Here is a 22,963-nt window from a genome sequence, read left to right as displayed (position 1 = left end):
CATTCCAAGTTTGGCGGGGCGGTAATTCCCCATTCACCAAGGCCCTTCCCCATTCCCATTGAGCCCTATAGGGAAGGAGCAAATAACGGTACCGCTATTAGCGATACCGTTATTTGCCCTGAAGTCCCTCAGAGGGTCCCTTCCTTAACGTGTGGTCTGGCCACACGTTAAGGACGGGACCCGCTGAGGGACCTTGTAGTATGGCACTAAGGGATTACCGGCACCGGTGCCCTTACCGGTGCCGGTAATCCCTTAGCGCCATCCGTTTAATGAGTCGCACAGTCTCTGGTCAAACATGCCACAGAAATTGCAGACTATATTCTTGCTTATGACATCGACATCATGGGCATGTCTGGGATTTACGCGATCATATCATGGCGTAATTGAACGCGTCAGAATACAGTGTAGACAAAAGCTTGAGCCCCGCTCATTTCATTCAGAAGACTTATACACAAACGATTGCTCACATTGAATACATAAATGAGGGCTTTGACTATAAAAATACGAAATGCAATGATTATACACATCTATACTTACATTTAGTGTGACGTTCTATGTATTGGTTTCGTTTTACAAAATCTCGCTACAGATCGCGCAAGAACGGGACATCAGGAAGTAACATTAAATGTGATCGGACAACAAAAAAGGGACAAATGCATGCTAAAACTAAATGAACAGTCGCTGTAAAAAGAAACTGATTAAGTGGTACGTTTTAAATACAAAAAGGCAAGGGGCCTCAATATATCTTCATTTATTTTCACTTTTGTTTATTGCCATTTAGAAATAACATACATACAGATAAATGTTCCTATGAGCCATAGTTACCAACATGATTTAACTTGTGGGCAAGCCCACCGCCAACATATTAAAAAAAAAACAAGTTTAACAACAAACAACTGCACCAAGCATATGAACTTGGTTTTAAGCGTAAGTAACACTATGGTCATGGCTTGGGTGTAAGGACCATTGAGTGCCAATTATGATTACACAGGGCGGTACCTGTGTTCGTACGTGGCATAAGGACTTTGGAGCACTCAGGAGGTGGGGGAGGCTGCACGCTCAGTGAAACAGTGTAACACAGTGATCTGAGGTGGGGTACTCATGGCAGTTTGTCATCAGAGGGGTGAAACATGTCCCAGGTTAATGTTTTCCAAGCTTCGAATGCCCCCCTGGGGTTGCATCCGGGCTCTGTGTGGCTCTAAACCATACCCTGGTCTCCAGCTCAGCCCAGGTCTCAAAATCACTGTGCCATCTGGGATAGTGTGGTCCCCCAGTTGACTTCCAAGCCATGGCCATGCACCATTTAGCAAGGATGCACGCCATATTCATAAACTTGGTAACATGCTTATATTTGCTATTCCTTAGGTATGCCCCCAGTAAACACTGGGTTCCAGGTGTAATGCACAACCCCAGCTCTTCTACATGCCTGCTCAATTCGAGCCCATAATCCCTGTGTTTTTGTACAGCTCCAAAACACATGGATCAAATCAGCCCCATCACAACCACACTAAGGGCATGACGACTCTTTTTCTCTGTTGAACTTGGCCACTCTGCTGGGAGTCATGTAGGTGCGGTGCAATACATTCAGTTGAATTAGTTTGAAGTGTGCGTTCCTAGAGACCTCCCTGGGATAACAAGAGTATTGGTTCCCATTCCTGCTCCCCTATGTCCTCCCCAAGGTTAGCCTCCTAGTACGATTTCAATTTAGAGCTGGGGCAGTTGGGTCTATTAGCTAAATTACCATACAGTCTAGACACCCGGTGCCAGCAGCGGAGTCTCTTCCGGTTCCTCAGGCCACCCATGCCATTTTCACTTGGCCACCCCCGCTATTCTCAAATATCTCAAGAATTGCCCGCTAGGTAACCCGGTCTGCTCAGTTATAGCTACAAACTCTTTAATGTTGCAGTTGTCAAACATGCCCCCCCCAAGTGGAGACACCCCGCCCTCCCACCGTCGGGCCGCCACTAACTCCTCCCCATTCCTGCATACATCTGCCACTATCAGGACCTCAGGCGAGTAGGGGGAATCAATCTTCAGTATTTCAGCGTCCTGCACCACACCATGCTACCCAGGTGAACCAGTAGGGGTGTACAGCCCAGGCAGCCCTGCGGTAGCCACATAACCTCCTTGAGATGGTCAGGGGCCACCAACTGCTGTAGCAGTGGCGATTCAGACGTAGCATCATCCGATAGCCATTTTGCAGAAAAGCTAAGCTGCACCAACAGGTAGTAGCATTATAGATAAGGGAGTGGCACACCTCCTTCACTATAAGGATGGTAGAATGTTGTTAGGGCGATCCTGTGACGTGCTGTACCCCACAAAATTTCTCTGTCCAGTGAGTCCAGCAAGCGAAAGAAGGAGACAGGAATGTAGTGATGTATGTTGGTAAAGAAGTACAGGAATCTAGGTAAGACAATAATTTACATGACGGCTACCCTACCCATCAGAGACAGTGGGAGGGGAGACCAGAATACCATTGATTTCCTCAAGCCTTCTACCACCCCAACTGTATTACGGGTGTGCATTTCAGCTGATGATATGTACCCCCAAATATTTAAAGTAACCCAAATTCCATGTGAGCCCCAATTCTGGTAAAGCGTCGCCATCAGCCCCTCGGAACCCTGGTAGTGGGAACACGCAGGACTTCTCCCTGCTGAAGCAGATTCCAGAGAATTTAGCAAAGTTGTCCAATACCTCCATTATCAGCGGGAGATTGTCCTCTGCTTCCCCTACGTACAGGAGAAAGTCATCAGCGAATATGGATAATAAGTGTGCAATGCCCCAAACCCGAATACCCGCTGCTATGAACTCTTGACAGCGGTAGGCCGTTACAGGCTCCAGTGCCAATACATAGAGCATGGGCGATAGTTGGCATCCCTGGCACGTTCCCCTTTGAATGTCCCAGCTCGCTGACACTAGCCTCCCAGACTTAACTCTAGCAGTCAGGAATGCGTAAAGGATCCTGACCCATCGCAGGAACCACTCGCCGAACCCGAATTCCTGCAGTACTGCAAACAGCCATTCCCAATAGAGCGAATGAAAAGCTTTAATCGCATCAGGTGACACCACCACACATCGCTCAGTGGACTCACTGGTCTGTGCTATAACATGTTGCAGTCAACGCAGGTTCAGTGCGGTGCTCCGACCCGGAATAAAGCCGGTCTGATCACTATGTATCAGGCTTGTGATCACCTTGCGAGCTGCCCTGCTAATATAGTAGTTCGAATTTTCATATAGTTTAACATGGCCAGGGGCCGATAGGATTCACATCTCGCCGTGGGTTTCACCGGCTTAAGGATCGGGTCCATCAGAGTTTCTCGCATACTGGCCGGCAGCACGCCCTTAGAGTAGGCTTTATCAAAAACCTTAAGCATCCCCGGGCCACTGTCGAATTTTCAGAGGGAAATCCATCGCTGCAAGGCGTTTTGCTAGTGGCAAGGGAAGTTATTGCTGTGCTCACCTCCTCCACCGTGATGGGCTAGTCTAGCGCAGTCTGCTGTCCCACTGCGAGCTTGGGAAGCCTAATATAAGATAAGGCCTCCAGTACATCCCCAGGGGGGACCGGTTCTTCATGCCTGTAGAGTTGGGAGTAGTATTCAGCGAAGCTCTTGTTAATGCGAGCTGTGTTCTACATATGCTCCCATCATTACTCCTCAATATATCTTCATAGGCAACTGTAAATAAAAGAGGTTAATATGATTGCACTAGAAATTGAATGCGATAAAACGGCAAGTGTGCACTCGGAAATTAAAACATGAAAACTTAAAAAGTGCATGTGCGAGATCAGAAATGTACACAATACTACTTCAATTATGTAAACGAAAGCGGTTATCATGACTGAAAAGTAATTCGAATTAGCGTGCCAATAAAAGCGCTAGGGATTGATGCGATAAAACTGCAGTGTGCGATCGGAAATTAACACGATACTACTTAACTTACGGAAACGAAGATTGCAAATACGTTCGACATTTTTGGAAATACAGGATTTTAGTACAGGCATAAATCGAAAAAAACAGTCAATACAAGCTTTTTCTATTAGATAATTTTGGGGTGTTCCATTTCTGAGACATGGCCCCGCAGTGTTGCGGCCCATCTCTTGCTCTGTCGGTTCCTGTGCAGTTCAATGCCATTAGAGCAGATGGAAATGGGAGTGAAGGAGTGGGGGCCTGATTTTCAGATCTTCACTTGACATTCATGAGGTAGGTGTGCAGGGTCTGATGAGATGCAACATCTCTCATGTTAAAATACTGATGGATCCTAAAACAACCATCACTTCCCATGACTGACTTGCGTGATCAACTTCCAGCAATGTTGCTTCCACTGCTTAAGCTCACGCTAAATGTATCCTCTGATTTTAACTCCTGGGTGTCTAATACAGCATATCCTATAACATTATCAATTGAATCATCCCTAGCAGACCTGGGGTTTAACCAGCATCTATGAGAACATATGCCTGCAAGGGGAAATACACCTGATTGGCTAGCCAGTTGTAAGCCCTCTGTAGAAGGAGGATCCATCTTGCCATGTCCATGGTCTGACCACAGCTTCATTCACTTTGAGATCAATCCACCTGCGCAGCTAAAGAAGATCAGTCCACCAAAGGTCTCTGCTGTCTCCCGGAATGCTCGGGCACACACTGCCGAAGCCTTACCTGTAACCCAATCTGGATGCCTATGCTACTTCGGATGATCTGGCACTGGCATACCAGACCTCTTTGTAGGGAGGGAAGTGTAGATCAAATTGCCCCACTGAAACATGCAGCGTACCAGTTAAAAACAAATAATACTGAATACACAATCTGAAACTAATCAAGCATAAGGCACATGACGCTTGGTTCAAATTCAAAACATCTGAAAACAGAGAAGCCTAAACCCTGGCTGCAAAAAAGTATAACCATGCCATTATTGAAGAAAAGAAATCTGACTGTAATGTGTGAATTGTGAATGTTCGCTATGACAATAGCAAACTCTTTAAGATCTTAAAGGAACTAGAAAATTCGGTACCTCTTGAAGTAAAATTGATTAAAGACAGACATTGGTGTACGGCCATCCAAAAAACCATGGTTAATAAGGTGCAGAACATTAGAGAGAAAGTCAGGAAGAAACTTAAAGGGCCATAGATCAACACCCCATTGTTGGCTTACCGGAAGGGGCACATGGAACCATCATGACTTCTGCTGCCACGCCGGGTGGTATGCCAGAGGCTTTCGTGTTTAGATCGTTGACTGAAGCCGAGGTTGCAGACATCATTGTCCAGCTCACATCTACCACCTGCAAAGGCGATGATTAAAGCATGTGCCCAGTGTTTATTCCCCTCATTGCAAAGTTTATTAACAGCTCCTTCACAGAGGAACGTGTGCCAGATCTTATAAAGCAAGCCTGGGGTACCCCTTTACTGAAAAAAGCCTAACTTAGGTCCTAATATCGCAGCTAATTACAGACCTATTACGGATGCGCCTTTCTACTGAAAATCCTGGACTGAGCTGCATATCTTCAGGTTCAGAAACATTCTTATTGAACTGAGAATCTTTAGAAAACGTCAGTCGGGTTTCAGGCAGGCACATGGCACAGAGGCCGGCAGGCACATGGCACAGAGGCCGCCATGTTGGATTTGAAGGCTAACATTTTTTCAAGTCACAGATAAAGGTGGCATTGTCTTACTGGTGCTGTTAGAACACTAACTACTTTTGACCAAGTTGATCACACTATTTTGTTCGGCAGATTGTAAAACTTCACCAATTTTTCATTCTTATCGGCTTAATGGGTCAAATCCTTCTTGACTGATGTCCGGCTAGGGTGTTCAATTATGCAGACAACACTCAATGCCTCAACCCCATTTCTGGAGATCGTAAGAAGGACTCTGAAGTAATCAAGGAAGTTCACTCCTTTATCCAGCATTGGATGGCCCACAACGGACTAGCTATAAATTACTCTAAGACAGAGTTGATGTTAGCTGGCACAGCCAATAGAATTAGGAAATTAGGCTCTGAGTATAAAAACTTCATTATAGCAGGTTGTTCCATTGCCACTGCAGAGAGAGTAAAAACTTTAAATATTTTTTTCCTAGATTTGGAAATGTCCATGAAAGCTCACGTCAATTATTTCGTATTTATATCAGCATACTATCTTAAATTATTGAGTCAAATCAGACCGTTTCTTGCCAAAGATAACTGCGTTACATTAGCTAGGGCAATCATTGTAGCAAAACCTGACTTCTTTGGCAGCCTGCCATACGGAATAAGCACGGGCAGCCTAGTTAACTACAAGTATTACAGAAAAGTGTCATGCAAGTAGTCGAAGATTTAGGAAGAATAGATCACGTCTTTCAGGCCAGGCGTGCTCTTCATTGGTTGCCAGTGGATGCTTGGATATCTTTCCGACTTATAACCATCACACACAAATGCTTCTATGGCAATAGCCCTAGCTACTTGTCGAAAAGGATTTCATGGCTATCTATACTTAGAACATTAAGATCAAACTCTACCAACCTGTTGACAGTGGCGAGAAGAAATCTGGGATCAGGAGGACAGTCTGCTTTTGACTTTGTGGCTCCTAAGCACTGGAATACTCTTCCACCTGATCTGCTTGCTGTTCCCTAAATCTTTTTAAGCAAGCCTTAAAAACATACCTCTATGCCTGATTAGCCCCTGGTAGCTAATTCCATCCCGTCCGACCATCTTAACTATGTTAGGTGGTAGTGTTGTGCTTCTTCTCTATGTTGTGTCTACTGGTTTATGTTGTAAACGCCCTGATGCCTCTGGGCTTGTTATTTGATGCTGAACAAATAATAAATAAATAATAGGCATTCTAAGTGCAGGTAAGCAGTAGTTTTAGAATTTAGAAGAAGGCTTTCCATAGTATAGTTGTATTTTCTTCTTTAAGGAGTTGAATTTACAAAATTACCAATCACAAAGGGAAAAATGTGTTCCATATAAATCATGATCTTTCTGAAAAGAAATCTATCTAATCCTTATGGAACAGAGGCAAATTTGTTATTTGATCACCTTTTATAGTCGACTTACATTTTCGTTTTTATTACTTTTAGCACTCTTAAATACCACCATATGTATTGACCAATCACCTGCAATAGCCTCTATTGCTCAGTGTGTCAATCTCTAAATCTGGGCAAAATCGAATACTCTCTAATGGCATTGAACCCCCAATTGGGATAGTCCTTGCCAAGATGGTCTGAACTCAATTCTTTATCAAAATATTGAATAAAGATTGAATAAAGGCTCTTGGGGCTTTGCCCAAACACTATTTGTAGATTCAACCCATGTCTTTAGCAAATTATATAGGAATGTGGCTTCTCCAAGAGACAAATTGTGTGTGTGGGGAGGGGTGCATGGGTGAGTTGCAGATGTAGGAAGGGATTTGAGGTAGACTTTTTCTTGTTGTTTCACAGACCATAGACTTCAAGTGCATGGGTGTGACAAATTGGATTCTACCTTTCAGGAGCACAAGGATCAGTAAGGATAAAATAGCCCACTCAGCCCCCACACTTCTACAAAACAAAACACAACACAGTCATAAAAGAGGGACAGCTAATAGATATGTCTCTTTTTGTGGTAACGTGGACCGAGCGAAGGCTATACTCCCAAGAGGGATGTGAAGATGAACCAGTAGTGACCTAAACAACACAGTATCACAGTCCTAAATAAAGGGAATGTCCAATCAAGGGTCTATAAAAATAGATACTGCACGTAGAATGAAAAGAGAATACTACACAAAAACCCAACCCAAAGGAAGAACAGAGAAGCTGTGACAGACTGGATAAAGTAGCACGCTGAGTGTAGTTCCAATGGTGGTGGGTAAGATACTACCATAAAAAGGATATCTTCTAGAAAACAGGACCAATCGTGACCTAAACAGTCTCTAGGGTCCAAGTGGGCCGTAGGGGAAGTTTGTTTCAAAGTCAATGGTACCTGGATTTAGTTCTTGGTGGGATGATGCAGTCAGACCCCGGGTTCAAACGTCAGTGTAAGCTGATCAGGCTGAGTTCGGGCTGATAGGATCGTGGAGGCCCCAGCAGCAAGCGGGAATCGAGTAGGGGTGAATGCTGGTGCTCTTGTGTTAGAACAGCAGATCTTCAATGATGCAGGTCAGGGCGGTCCCAGGAACGCTTTGTAGTTGGCCAGGCTAAGTGGGGCTTTGGCCGCTGGGAGGGCTCGATGAGTGGCACACCAGCGGTTCGAGTCCACGGGCGATGGTCGTCGAAGTGGTGATATTGGGTGAATCGATGTGTGAGCAACAAGGTGGCAGTTCAAGGGCTAGCTGGTCCGAGCCATGATTGTAAACCTTGGTTAGAATTTGTGAGTGACTCTCTAGAGATTCAGTTCAGTCAGGTTGCGCAGTCGCTTCGGGCCTGGCAGGTGATGCGTTTCACTAGGACACAATGCAGTGTTGAGCTGCAGGCAATAGTTTGGATGGTTGGAGGAACGCAGACACCAGTGTCAGCACCTTCCCTCTTGTTCAAGATGTGGAGAACACGAGATGACCGGTTTGGTGCAGTAGAGCAGGGAGCTTCAGTTGGTCTGGCCGTCCGGTTGCTTTGAGGCCTTCGCAGAGGACTCAAGGACAGGATGTTTCTGTTCAGGGTCTGCTCCCCTAGTTTAGGAGATCTGTTGCAGAGTGGTTGGTCCTGGTCCACAGCACTGGTGATTCCTAATGTGTCCTGGGAGTGGTGAGGGAACAGATCTTCATTCAGTCTTGTACAATCCTTCTTCACCTCAGGATGAGGGCTTTGGAGAAGACAACTTCCCCAAAGGAAATCCAGCAAGTTCTTCCAAATGACCCTGCAGCATTAAAGGATCTGAGAGGAACTGAGAGGAATCTGCTGAAGGGGTGGAAGACCCTGTCTTTTAAGGGCACACATCCTCAGGTGATTCCTGCTCTGGGATGGAGTGGACTTTTCCCTGTTGATGTCACACCCAAGGTGCTTTGCTCCAGAGGAAGTTAAGGGGACAGACAAGAGAGAGAGAGAGAGAAATGTAAGCCTTTTTGCCTTGACCACAGCTCTCCTGCCTATTATAATCCCACCTCCTTCCCTTCTCACTGAGAACAAAGGCCTTTAGATATGCAGCACCCTGCTGTGAGGCTACTCGTTTAGAATGAGTGTGCTCCCTTGATGCCTGGGCCTGGGACTGCTGCCTGCTGTGTGGCTGTCTTCGGTGGAAGGTGTTATCTGCCCTCACCGAGAGATCAAAGAGGAGACCCAGTCTTCCATGTTCTCTTCCTGCTATTTGGCGAGCTACACCCAGCTGACAAGTATACTCATCACCTTCTATAGTTGAGCTGGTTCACAGGAGCAGACACAAGTGCGATATCAATTTGGATGTGGGGGCCATGATCATAAGTAGTGCCATGCACTATGTCTAAACTCAGACATGGCTTATGCTTAGAGATGAAGAGGAGGGTGGAAGGTGATTCATATGGCAGTTTGTCAATAGTTAAGGATTTTTGTGGTGCAGGGGAGGAAATGTAGCCCTGGCAAAGGGTTACTAAAGGTACAAAAAGGAGAGAAAAGATGATCCAAAATTGGAACCCTCCCGTCCCTTGCACACCTTAAGTTTGCCCCAATATGATGCCTTGAGATTGACTTTTGTCACAATAAATTAGATATATATTCCAGTGAATTTCAAAAGATAATACAATTTTTTTTAAAAAAAGTGTAGTAATGACATCCAATGTAAAAGAAGATTCTTTATTCCAAACGCGTGAAACAGGAAGGATTCAATTCATTTGATTGTGGCTGACGCGTTTCGAGAAGTTCATTCTCTTCATCAAGAGCCCAGAATAATGAATTAAACACTGAAAATAAAGAAATATGTACAATCAGCTATTTGTGAACTCCACATCACTGCTACATGTATTTAGCGTTCTGCGCTAAACATATAACGTGTTACCAGGAACCAGTAAATTGAACCAGACAACAGTAAAGGCTTCGTCATACATTGTTTAGGGAAGCAAGGGTAGAATACAAAAAATGGGTCAACATGACCAGCACCTGTAAATAGAATCCAGAGCCACAAGCTATCGGGACAAAAGAATGGCCATTTTGCTAATGGTAGATTGGAAATGCATTGTAAGTTACTTAGGAATAGAGCAACTTCCGAATAGATGTGGATGAATGGCTTACCAATTTTCTCTTTACACCTGTAATTCAGTGCATATGGAAACCGCTCGATATGGGCGGGAAAGAAATTATAAATTGAGTTCCAACACAGTTCACCCAGCAGAGAACAGCGGAGGATTGTGCACTAAAAGAAAAATAGTGCGTGTAACTATAGGTGTAAAATTCAAAAGGCAACAGTATCGGTAGATCAAACAATGAAAGGGCAACTACTCACCACTGAGGGGTGCCCAATGTGTTCTGGATAGGACCAGTTATTACATCAGTGCGGTACTTGTGTAGTACGCAGTCTAAGGGTTCTCAAATAGTCCACGCAGGGCTCGCTGGGTCTATAAAGAAAAACAGCGGCCCCTTTAGTGTCAAAGTGACATCTATATATGTGAGACTGAAGAGGCACAGCGAAAAGCGCCTCGTGTAGCTTAAAACTTACTTGAATTTGTGATAATTGTAGCATCGGCTGATGGAACGTGAGCTTCGGAATCGACGGAGCTCGTTTAAGCCCATCCAGCGGGGAGGATGTCCCCAGAGACTGTTGCTATGCGCGGGACTCTAGTGCAGCTCCACAAGTCCCTCGCTGCGGCGTAGGTCCGTGAAGCGAGGTGGGCATGCATAGTAATAAACAAAGGACTATAGGAATAAATTCAAATGAGGGTATTGGGCACTCGCTCGAGAGCGGCGGCCATCTTAGAAGGTGAAGAAATGAATAGATTCAAATAGAGTGTGCGAGCTGCTTGCAAAAGTTTGCATACAGAAAAGACTGTAATTAAGCAAAAAAGTAATTGGCCATCTAAGTTACGATATGGTGGCTCTGGATTTACATTGTGTGAGAAACAGACAATAGTTCTTAAGGTGGCACAAAAGTTCACTAATAGTAGCAGTTTTAAATTGGAGAGAGGTCAAAAAATGGCCCAAGAGGATATGGTCATATAATGATATATGAAAAAACATCTTTCTAAGGGTGACAATTATGTTATAAAAACACAATATACAGACATCTGTTGAGTACAGGCAGAGCTAGCGTATAGAGAGAGATATTAGGGCAACAAGTCAGATAAAACATTTTAAAGAAAATTCATCACTAAGCCCCTTCGGTAGTAGTGTGTTCAGTGTATGTATCCAATATTTTTCTCTACGTGAGAGCATCGATGCATAATCACCTCCCCTATAGGGTTTTTTGACAACTTCAAGGATTTGAAATTTTAATTGTGCGATTGTGTGATTATTCTCCATGAAATGTCTGGAGAGGGGGGATTTGATGTTTTTGCATCTAATATTGGATTTGTGCTCCGTCAGGCGTTCTTTGACCGGTCTTGTGGTTTGACCCACATACAGTTTGCCACAAGGGCATTTGATCGCATAAATAACCCCGGATGACATGCAGGTGGCATAGTGGCGTAGTTTAATGTTCTTCCCAGTGTATGGGTGAACAATTTTGTCACCTTTTATGACGTTGTTACATTGAGTACAACAGAGACACAGGAAAGTGACAATTTTTCTAGTTTGTAGGACCATCTGTTTGTCTTTAGGTGGTATTTCTTCTCTGACCAGAGTGTCCCTCAGATTCCTACCCCGTCTGAAGGCCATCATAGGTGCTTTAGGGAAGAGTTATTTTAGTGTCTGGTCGTTGTGGAGAATGCTCCAGTGTTTCCTAATGGATTTACTTATCTGGAAGCTCTGTCTTGAGTACTTTCTGATGTGAAGTAATGGTGTATCCTTTGATTTGTTTTTGGGTACCAGTAGTTGTTCTTTGCCGATGAGTACAGATCTTTCTTTGGCGTCTTCTAGGATGGTGTTAGGATAGCCTCTGGCTGAAAATTTTTCCAATAGGGTGTTGCTCTCTGTGTCCAGACCTGCTGGGTCCGAAATTATCCGTTTTAATCTCAAGACTTGGCTGCATGGTAGACTCTTAAGCATGGATTTGGGATGATGACTTGTAAAGTGTAATAAGTTATTCGCATCAGTGGGTTTATGGTAGACCGTGGTCCAAATTCGATGTTCTTTTATTTCCATGTCTACATCCAAAAAGTGTAGACGAGGTTCACCGATTTCCATGGTGAATTTTATGGTGTTGTGAATGGAGTTCATGTAGGTGAGGAAAGCGTCCAGTTCTTCACGTGTACCACACCAGATGCCAAATATGTCGTCTATATAACGTTTCCACATTAGTATCTTGTAAGACCATTCTGGGTGGTCCAGTACATGCTGATGTTCAAACCTGTACATAAATGTGTTTGCGTAGAGTGGGGCCATGGATGAGCCCATGGAGGTACCAGTAGTCTGAAGGTAGTATTTCCCTTTAAATCTGAAATAACTGTTAAAGAGTATGGTTTCAAGGAATTTCAGAACCAGATTGTTATTGGACATGCTGTTGTTGCCATTAGAGATGAGCCATTGAACTGCTTCGAGGCCTTCGGTGTGGGGGATGGAGGTATGTAAACTGCATACATCTATACTGAAGATAATGCACTCTGTGCTTAGAGCTGTAATATCGTTGATACAATTCAGGAAGTCTGTTGTGTCTCTAAGGTAGGTAGGGGTCTCCTGTACCAATTTCTGAAGGGATTTGTCCACATAGATAGCTAGAGGTTCAGAAATGCTGTCAGTGCCAGCTACTATCGGTCGCAGTGGAGGGTTGGTAGGGTTCTTATGAATTTTAGGAAGGCCGTAGAATACGGGAGTGATTGGATGTGCATTAAGTAAAAATTCACTTGTCTTAACATCGATCTTGATCTAATGCTTCTTCAATGATCTTTTTTGATGAGAATCTTAATTGTATTGATAGGGTCACCATCCAACTTGGAATAGGTGTTAGTATCATCTAGCAGTGTGAGGCATTTAGTCGTGTAATCTTTGGTGTCCATTATGACAATTGCACCACCTTTATCGGCGGGTTTGATAGTAAGTTCTTCGTCCTTGGCCAGTGTTTCAATATGTTCCAGTTGACACCGTTTCACATTGCTGGGTGTATTCTTTTGGTAGTTAATTCTTTCAAGATCCTTCAAAACCGTTTTTTCAAATAGATTAAGCATAGAATTTTGTGTGGACGGGTCAAAGTAACTCTTAGGACGGAATTCAAGGGTGTTGTTATCCGGTGGCGGTGTATCCTCATCCATGTCAGAGTTAAAAAACAATTTGAGCCTCAATTTACGCAATAACCTATGAAAGCATACTTTTTCTTCAAAGAGTGTAGTGTTGCTAGTAGGCACAAACGATAGTCCTCGGTTAAGCATGTCCAATTGTCCACTGGTGAGGTTTTTACAGGACAGATTCACAACTAGATTTTCGGTCATTTGTTTTTTCTTTTGTTTTAACCCTTTGCCTCTCCTCATTTTTCTTTTTGTTTGTCTCTTAGTCCTAAAAAAGCACCACTCAATGCTCCAGGGCTAGGAGGTGTTACTGGGGTTGTTGGATTAGTGGTTGGTCGTTCTGTAGGATCTGTGTCGGGAATAGCCGTTTCTTTACTAGAAGAGCGTCCTCCTTCTTCAAGTTGAATTGGGTCCCCAATGCTGCCGGTACTGCTGTCACTGCCAGAGTTTGCTTTATTCTAGAAACGAGATTTCCGTTGTTGATCACGGTGGTGGTAGAATTCTTGCCATGTGTAGACAATGTCGTTAAGATAGTCGAAGGTATCTCTTTTAAATTTCCTCAGTTTCCTTTGTTCAATGTCCTGTTTATAGCCTGTAGGTTTTGAATTGATATCAACAAGTAGGGTAGAAAATTCTTCAGCTGATTTGAATTCACTTAGCTGAGTTTTCAAGGTGGTGATTTCTGTGTCAATGGATGTGAGGGATTTAGACAGTTCTTCAATGGTCAATAGTATGAGGTCCAGCGAACATTTATTTAGGATTTGATCCCATTTTTCTACGAAGGATTCACTTTCGCTGCATAGGGTGGGGCGTAGATACACTCTTAGTCCTCGGGCTATTTTCTGCGATTTATAATACTCGACCAGTGTTGTTGCATGCAGTTTTTGAGCAATTTCTCGTCAAATTAATTTTTCCAACTGGAAGACTAGTCTCTCTGGGTTAGCTCTGCATTGTAATGATTTTTCTGTATCTTTAATGAGAGATAGGATACGTTTAGCTTCGGATGCATAAAAAGCTAATGTGGTGGCGCGTTTGTCAGTGATGTCATTAATTCGTAAAAAAGACATATTAGTCAAATAATTAGAGGGATGGGTGCTACCTTCGTTTGGTGCCACACTAAAGTATAGTGGAGAAAATAACGAAGAGGAGGGTGGAAGGTGCACACACTAAATTTCTAGAAATACTGATTCATATGGCAGTTTGTCAATAGTTAAGGATTTTTGGGGTGCAGGGGAGGAAATGTAGCCCTGGCACAGGGTTACTAAAGGTACAAAAAGGAGAGAAAAGAGGATCCAAAATTGGAACACTCCCGTCCCTTGCACACCTTAAGTTTGCCCCAATATGACGCCTTGAGATTGACTTTTGTCACAATAAATTAGATATATATTCCAGTGAATTTCAAAAGATAATACAATTTTTTAAAAAAAAAAGTGTAGTAATGACATCCAATGTAAAAGAAGATTCTTTATTCCAAACGCGTGAAACAGGAAGGATTCAATTCATTTGATTGTGGCTGACGCGTTTCGAGAAGTTCATTCTCTTCATCAAGAGCCCAGAATAATGAATTAAACACTGAAAATAAAGAAATATGTACAATCAGCTATTTGTGAACTCTCCACATCACTGCTACATGTATTTAGCGTTCTGCGTTAAACATATAACGTGTTACCAGGAACCAGTAAATTGAACCAGACAACAGTAAAGGCTTCGTCATAGATTGTTTAGGGAAGCAAGGGTAGAATACAAAAAATGGGTCAACATGACCAGCACCTGTAAATAGAATCCAGAGCCACAAGCTATCGGGACAAAAGAATGTCCATTTTGCTAATGGTAGATTGGAAATGCATTGTAAGTGTCACGGCTCGGGGAGCCTGGAAGCTCTGGAATAGGTGGAAGCGGCGTACGGGTGTTCCGATCACGCTTCCTCTACCCAGTGCAGCGGTCTAGTCTTTTCTGCAACGTATCCCGACACAGGATATAGCCCGCCCCTTCCTGTGTTCGGGTGCGTTGCAACGCTCCAGTTTTGGCTGCTGCTTGTTTTCTCCGTGCTAGTGTCCCTGCTACCGTATTGTTTGTTACAGTTACCTTCCGGAGCTCGCTCCGATTCTGGTTTCCTCCCTCTCCCCCTTTCCTCGCTCCCGTTCTCCATTCCCTTCCCGTCCTACCACCTTTACTACGTCCTCCTATTGCTTCTTTCCCGTGTTCCTTACCTCCCCTTCCGCCCGCCTTTGTTTACTATTATTGCCTTTTCCGCCTTGTCTACCCTTCCACCTTTCTTACTTACCTTCCTCCACTCGCCCTCTCTTGTTATCGGCTCCTTCTGTGTACAGCCCCCAGGAATACACTACGGGTTTGCCTTGCCTAGCCCGCTTACCTTGTTGCTGACACTTTGGACTTCCGAATTCCTACCGGTCTCAGCGTTTCCTCCTTGGAGACCTGTTTGTCAAATTTTGGAAAGGAGTGTGCCTTCTCCAGCAGTTTACTCAGCCCTGCAAGTGTCAAGTGCTTCCTACTACCGACGCATCTTCTACAGACCTCTGGGGTTTTTTCAGCCTCTGGCTTTTTCCCCTCACTCCGCGGCCGCGGAGGGTCACCACCGATCACCCTTGGGGTGTCACGGTGGCGGCCTCCTTCGGCCGTTCTCATCTACAAAAAAAAGGGAAGGCCAAGCCTAAGGAGAACCGGACCCTGAATCTACGCCGGGGAATACGAGGTGAGGAGGAAAGGGAAGTAAGGGAGGCCGAGATCCTACAGGATCAAGAGGAGATTCACGATATCCTTGACAGTTTGCAACGCCCCGATACCGCCATGGCCTCTCCTCAACAGATCCAAGAACTGATAGCAGCAGTTCAAAACCTCAACCTAGAGGTGCAAAATCTAAAAGGGGCCAATGCTACTCTACAACAACGGATCGCAGAACGGGATCTTCCGTCCACCGACCTGCCTCCCTTACCTCTTGTGTCGGGAAAGTTTGATGGAACCCCCAAGAAACTCCAGGAATTTTTGGATGCATGTCATCTGCATTTTACATTCCGTACACATACTTTCGCCTCTGGCCATGCTAAGGTGGGGTTCATGATTACCCATATGTGCAGTAACGCCTTGGCCTGGGCCACTCCTCTAGTGAACAGATCTGATCCCGTCCTCCTAGATTACGAGGCCTTCAAGACTTTGATGAAACAGACGTTTCTACGTACCGAGAGTACCTACTTGGCATCCGAAGATCTGCTAGACATCAGACAAGGAAACAATGATGTTATGTCATATATCACCTCCTTTAGGCAAATCGCTGCAGAAGCAGGATGGCAAGAACAAGCACAGTATGCCATCTTTAGAAGGGGACTGCGTGAGGAGTTGAAGGATGAACTAGCCAGGATAGAACGTCCCCTTACCTTTGCTGACCTGATCTCGGCTACTCTCCGGATAGATTTCCGACTGGCAGAACGTCGAGCAGAACGCCGCAAGACTAAGAGCAGTACATCAATACCCCCTGGCCCTTCTCTTTCCTTCCCCCCTACCGCCACTCGTCTCACAAGAGAAGAGCCTATGCAGATCGGAAGCACACGTTCCCCTCTCACCGCAGAGGAACGTAGAAGAAGACGAGAAGGGAACCTGTGCATGTATTGCGGATCGCCGCTTCACCTACTCAGAGATTGCCCCGACGTTCCACCCAGGCGTTCGGGAAACGAACACCCTCGGTAAAGCTGGGGACGCACTACCGAGGGAGCGAAGCTAGTCCCTTTGTCACCCTTTCTGTTACTTCTCCAGAGTGCACCGAAGACCACCGTCTTATGGTTATGGTGGTCACCTTGATCATCAACAAGACTACCATTCAGACACAAGCCCTGTTGGACTGCGGAGCCGCAGGCAACTTCATGGACATTCTCTGGGCCGAAAGGCAAGGCATTTCCCGTATTGCCAAGGCCGAAGATCAAAAGGTAGAAGGTGTTGACGGAAGGCCTTTGAGCTCTGGTCTCATTACGCACACTACCGAAGCCCTTGTCTTACACATCATGCAACACTCTGAACGTTTGTCTTTCGACTTGATCAGGGCTGCGCACTTCCCATTAATCCTCGGGATTGGGTGGTTAAGAAGACACAATCCTACCATTCTCTGGTCCGAGAACGTTCTGAGTTTCCAATCCTCCTTTTGCAAGACCAATTGTCTACCCCAAACAGAATTCTCTACAGTACACACCTTTTGTGGTGAAGATCCCAAAACAATCCATTGTTTGCCTGCTTATCTCGCTGAGTACACCGATGTAGTTACCGAGAAGATCCCCCTGGATCTTCCTCCGCATAGGCCAGAAGACTGTGCCATTGACCTTCATCCAGGGTCCTTGGTTCCGTTCGGTCGCCTGTACCCGCTAACCCTCCAGGAAAGACATCATTTGAAGGAATACCTGGACAAGAACTTAGCCAACGAACTCATTAGACCTTCTAAATCCCCTGCCGGTGCATCATTGTTTTTCATCCCCAAGAAGGACACCAAAGAACTACGTCCTTGTATTGACTACAGGGGTCTTAACAAGGTCACCATCAAAGATCGCTATCCTATGCCCCTCATTTCCGAGATCATTCAGGCCGTACATTCTGCCACCGTCTTTACTAAACTGGACCTGCGCAATGCGTATCACTTGCTCAGGGTACAAACAGGAGACGAGTGGAAAACGGCTTTTCGGACACCTTTTGGGTTGTACGAGTACCAGGTGATGCCGTTTGGGTTAGTCAACGCTCCATCTATCTTCCAGCGCTTTATGGATAGACTCTTCTCGGATCTCCTAGGCAACTCGGTCATCGTCTATCTCGATGATATATTGGTTTACTCTCGCACCCAAGAAGAACACTGTCTACACGTAGTGGAAGTTTTTCACAGACTACAGGACCATCAACTCTCAGTTAAGCTGGAGAAATGTGTTTTCTCAGCATCAACTATACCCTATTTGGGTTACATTCTTTCTTCGGCAGGGATAGCCGTTGATCCTCGCAAAGTCAGTTCTATTTTGGAGTGGCCATCTCCTGCTTCTGTGAAGGACATTCAGAGATTCTTAGGACTCTCGAACTTTTATCGGAAGTTCGTTCCGAACTTCTCCCAATTGGTGCTTCCGATGACCTCTCTCCTCAAAAAGACCTCTTCGCCATTCCGGTGGACTACCGAAGCAGAAAAGAACTTCCAGCTGCTAAAACGATCCTTCTGTGTGACTCCTATATTACGTCAACCCAATCAAAACCTTCCCTTTGTGGTGGAAACTGATGCCTCTTCAGCCGCTGTAGGAGCCGTCCTACTTCAGGAGTACCAAGGAAAGGAACACCCGGTATCATACTATTCCAAGACTTTGAATCCCAGTCAACGTAACTACTCTGTTATTGAGAAAGAACTGCTGGCAATGAAACTGGCCTGTGTAGAGTGGCGTCATCTACTCCAAGGGGGAATGCATCCGTTCACACTCCGAACGGACCATAAGAATCTCCAGGTGTTACGCCAGTTTGAATGCTACAACACCAGACAAGCAAGATGGGCGCACTTCTTCGCGCAGTTTGACTTTAACATCACATACATTCCGGGCAACCAGAATGTAGTAGCCGATGCCCTATCACGACGGAGTGATTATTTTATGGAACTGGAGACCAAGCCTGAGCTAATGTTTCCTGAGTCCCGTACCATAGGAACGTTGTCCGCGTTCCTACAACAAGTCAAGGAAGACTCTACCGGAAGGTTTGAGGCCGAGACCGGTCTAAAGAAGAAAATGGATTATGTTATCCAAGACGGTCTATACATTGTGGACAAGAGATTGTATCTACCAACCCCTTCTCTCCGGGAAAAGGCTCTATCCTGGTGCCACGACGCCAAGGTGGCAGGTCATCGTGGCATCTATAACACTCAGGAACTCCTATTACGCTATTTCTTCTGGCCTCGAATAAGGGAAGAAGCCAGGTTATACGTCCAGTCATGTATTACCTGCCTCCGCAATAAAGCCTCCACTCAAAGACCTTTAGGTCTGCTTGAACCGGATTCTATCCCTACCGGTCCATGGACCACTGTCTCTACCGATTTCATCGTAGAGTTACCTGAATCCAGTGGTTGTACCTGTATCATGGTTGTCGTTGACTCATTCACCAAAATGGCCCATTTTTCCCCCTTACCAGGCATACCAACCGCGTCAAGTATGGCCGAGGTGTTCCTAAGAGACATCTTCAAACTGCACGGGATTCCTACTAAGATCATCTCTGATCGTGGCAGCCAGTATACTTCCCGATTTTGGTCCTCTCTCTGCGAAAGACTAGGCATCGAGAGGGCTTTAACATCCGGGTACCATCCCCAATCGAACGGCCAGACTGAACGTCTAAATGGTACACTTGAGCAATACCTAAGGTGTTTCGTCAATCAACGCCAAGATAACTGGGTTCAACTGTTGCCGACGGCCGAATTCTCGTACAACAACTCTTGTCATTCAGCCCTCGGTATGAGTCCCTTTTACTGCACCTACGGTTACCATCCCCGTGCCTTATATCCTTTGACCGGCATTGAATCCACAGTCCCTTCTGTAGAATCTATTGCGGAAAGCCTCCAAGAAGCTCATCGTAAGGCCAAACTAGGGCTCCAAGAAGCTCAAAACAGACACCGTTACCAGGCGAACAAACATCGGAGATCAGTTCCTGAATGGAACGTGGATTCCAAGGTCCTGCTATCGACCAAGTATTTACCAAGGTGGGTGCGCCCTTCCAAGTTGTCTCCCAGATACATAGGGCCCTATAAGATAACCCAGAAAATTAATCCAGTGGCCTTCCGCTTGCAATTACCCTCTCAATTACAACGTATACATCCCGTTTTTCACTCTTCTCAGCTTAAAGACTTTCATGAGGACAAATGGTCTCGTAGGAAGACTGCCGCTCCTGTGCCAAAAGGTCCAAAGACCGACATCTTCGAAGTCTCTCAGATATGCGATTCACGTTACCATAAGGGTCGTCTAGAGTATCTGGTCCACTGGAAAGGATACCCACGATCAGAAGACTCCTGGGAACCTAAAGGACATCTGGACTCGCCCCTCTTGCTACGCAAATACCATCGTAGTCACCCTGGCAAGCCAGGAGGGGTGGACCTTAGGAGGGGGCATACTGTCACGGCTCGGGGAGCCTGGAAGCTCTGGAATAGGTGGAAGCGGCGTACGGGTGTTCCGATCACGCTTCCTCTACCCAGTGCAGCGGTCTAGTCTTTTCTGCAACGTATCCCGACACAGGATATAGCCCGCCCCTTCCTGTGTTCGGGTGCGTTGCAACGCTCCAGTTTTGGCTGCTGCTTGTTTTCTCCGTGCTAGTGTCCCTGCTACCGTATTGTTTGTTACAGTTACCTTCCGGAGCTCGCTCCGATTCTGGTTTCCTCCCTCTCCCCCTTTCCTCGCTCCCGTTCTCCATTCCCTTCCCGTCCTACCACCTTTACTACGTCCTCCTATTGCTTCTTTCCCGTGTTCCTTACCTCCCCTTCCGCCCGCCTTTGTTTACTATTATTGCCTTTTCCGCCTTGTCTACCCTTCCACCTTTCTTACTTACCTTCCTCCACTCGCCCTCTCTTGTTATCGGCTCCTTCTGTGTACAGCCCCCAGGAATACACTACGGGTTTGCCTTGCCTAGCCCGCTTACCTTGTTGCTGACACTTTGGACTTCCGAATTCCTACCGGTCTCAGCGTTTCCTCCTTGGAGACCTGTTTGTCAAATTTTGGAAAGGAGTGTGCCTTCTCCAGCAGTTTACTCAGCCCTGCAAGTGTCAAGTGCTTCCTACTACCGACGCATCTTCTACAGACCTCTGGGGTTTTTTCAGCCTCTGGCTTTTTCCCCTCACTCCGCGGCCGCGGAGGGTCACCACCGATCACCCTTGGGGTGTCACGGTGGCGGCCTCCTTCGGCCGTTCTCATCTACAAAAAAAAGGGAAGGCCAAGCCTAAGGAGAACCGGACCCTGAATCTACGCCGGGGAATACGAGGTGAGGAGGAAAGGGAAGTAAGGGAGGCCGAGATCCTACAGGATCAAGAGGAGATTCACGATATCCTTGACAGTAAGTTACTTAGGAATAGAGCAACTTCCGAATAGATGTGGATGAATGGCTTACCAATTTTCTCTTTACACTTGTAATTCAGTGCATATTCTTAGAGATGACCCTGCCACAAGCATGGAGGAATCATAATCATCATAGTTGTGGTACTGGGGGCATATCTTAAATGCCTCCCCTGTGCTGCAGTGACTTGGCTGCCACTTCGGTGGTCAAGTGGGCATCTTGTAACCTTTGAAACCTGCTCTGCACCATGATCAGAGCTGGTGCTGTGAATCAGGCTGTTGATGTAGCAGGGCACAGGTACACTATATTTTTGGCATGGAGTTGGCGACAAAAGGGGATCTGGTTAGCAGATTACCTTTTGGAGAAGAAATAACCTGCATCATTTTATGTATTAATAAAAAAGCCAGGGCTTTACACTGTTTTCAGACAGCAATTCCTCACAAAGGGATGTAAATTATACTAGAAATTCATATACAATGCCGCTAGAACAGGCAATCATACCCTTCGACAGCTTTTCAAAGGTCAATATCTGATAATGATGAGGAGACTGGACTCAACATACCAATTACAGGGGCTCCTCTAAGACATCAAATGTACCTCGCCAGGTATCTATGGTGCATTACCCTTGAGCCGTCTACCCACCTGTCTCCAAACACACAGGTGACCCAGCTCAGTTTTACACGACAGTACAAAGAAACCTTCTCACTGTCCACAGATTAGCGCAACTGTGTAGATGGGAATTAGCTGAGCATTGGAAACCCCATAACGACAAACGAGAAATAATGTATCAATCAAGCAAGCATTGGAAAAGCCAGAAGGTCTGGCTTTTGTTAAGTATCTATTGTTTAACATATTCATGGTTGTGCTGGCACAGTGGTTGAATGCATGGGCTTGAGTGTCCACGTTCAGGAGAGGGGATGCAGTGCTCTAACCTGTTACTGCAGCATGCCTTCTTTTTAGATGACTTGTACAGTCTCCACCAAAAGGACTTCCTTGGTCTCTGTGTGATCGATAGGGATATTACACTACTTCTCTACGCTATTCGCAGAGGCAAGAAGTCAGCCTCTGTAAGGCATTGAACAGAAACAGGGCAAAGCGCACGAGGAGCGGGAGAGTCGAGGGACAGCCAGTGCTCTTATCGTCTAAGATAGCTGCACGGAGGTTGAGAGACTAGTCTCCCAATGTAACTGCATTGATTGGGCTCAATGTTATGCATTCTTATTGCGTGACATGGTTTGTCATTGGGCTTCACACCATGCACCACTATGTGTTACTACTGACTTCTGGAATTGTATTTGCTCTCCCCTCTTGCTTCTCCACTCTTATTGACTGCTCACTCTCTGTTCTCTCCTCCTTTCCCTTTATCCCTTTTCCAATATCCTCCCCTTACTTTCCTCTGTGCACTTACTCTATCAGAATTATCCCTGGACCTAGTATGATAGCAACCTTCTTCTGTCTCCTCCCCCAAACCCCTTACTTGTTCCCCCCGCCCCCTCCAGCACTATCTGAAATGTTGTCAGGCCTAGTACGATAGTCACTTGTTTTGTTCCTCCCCTCCCTTTCTGCACTCCTCTCCCTCACCTTTTGTTTTCTCTGGCTCTACCAGAAATGTCGTCAGGCCCAGTACGGTAGTCGCCTGTCTGTTTCCATTTCCTTCCCATTCTCCCCCTCCCTTCCTTATCTGTCTCTTAGCTCTT

At 45.6% G+C, this 22,963-nt stretch overlaps 1 protein-coding gene across 2 annotated transcripts in view; it reads left to right on the top strand.

Annotated features, from left to right (window-relative positions):
* Positions 1–22,963, top strand: part of LOC138580918 (uncharacterized) — a 500,340-nt gene that overhangs the window by 476,629 nt on the left and 748 nt on the right. The gene's annotated exons all lie outside the window — the stretch shown is intronic.

The sequence above is a fragment of the Ambystoma mexicanum genome, chromosome 3p, assembly GCF_040938575.1.
Source record: "Ambystoma mexicanum isolate Mex_15411 chromosome 3p, UKY_AmexF1_1, whole genome shotgun sequence".
Classification (NCBI taxonomy): Eukaryota; Metazoa; Chordata; class Amphibia; order Caudata; family Ambystomatidae; genus Ambystoma; species Ambystoma mexicanum.
The sequence above is the reverse complement of the archived record's forward strand: the minus strand, read 5'-3'. Positions and strand labels throughout refer to the sequence as shown.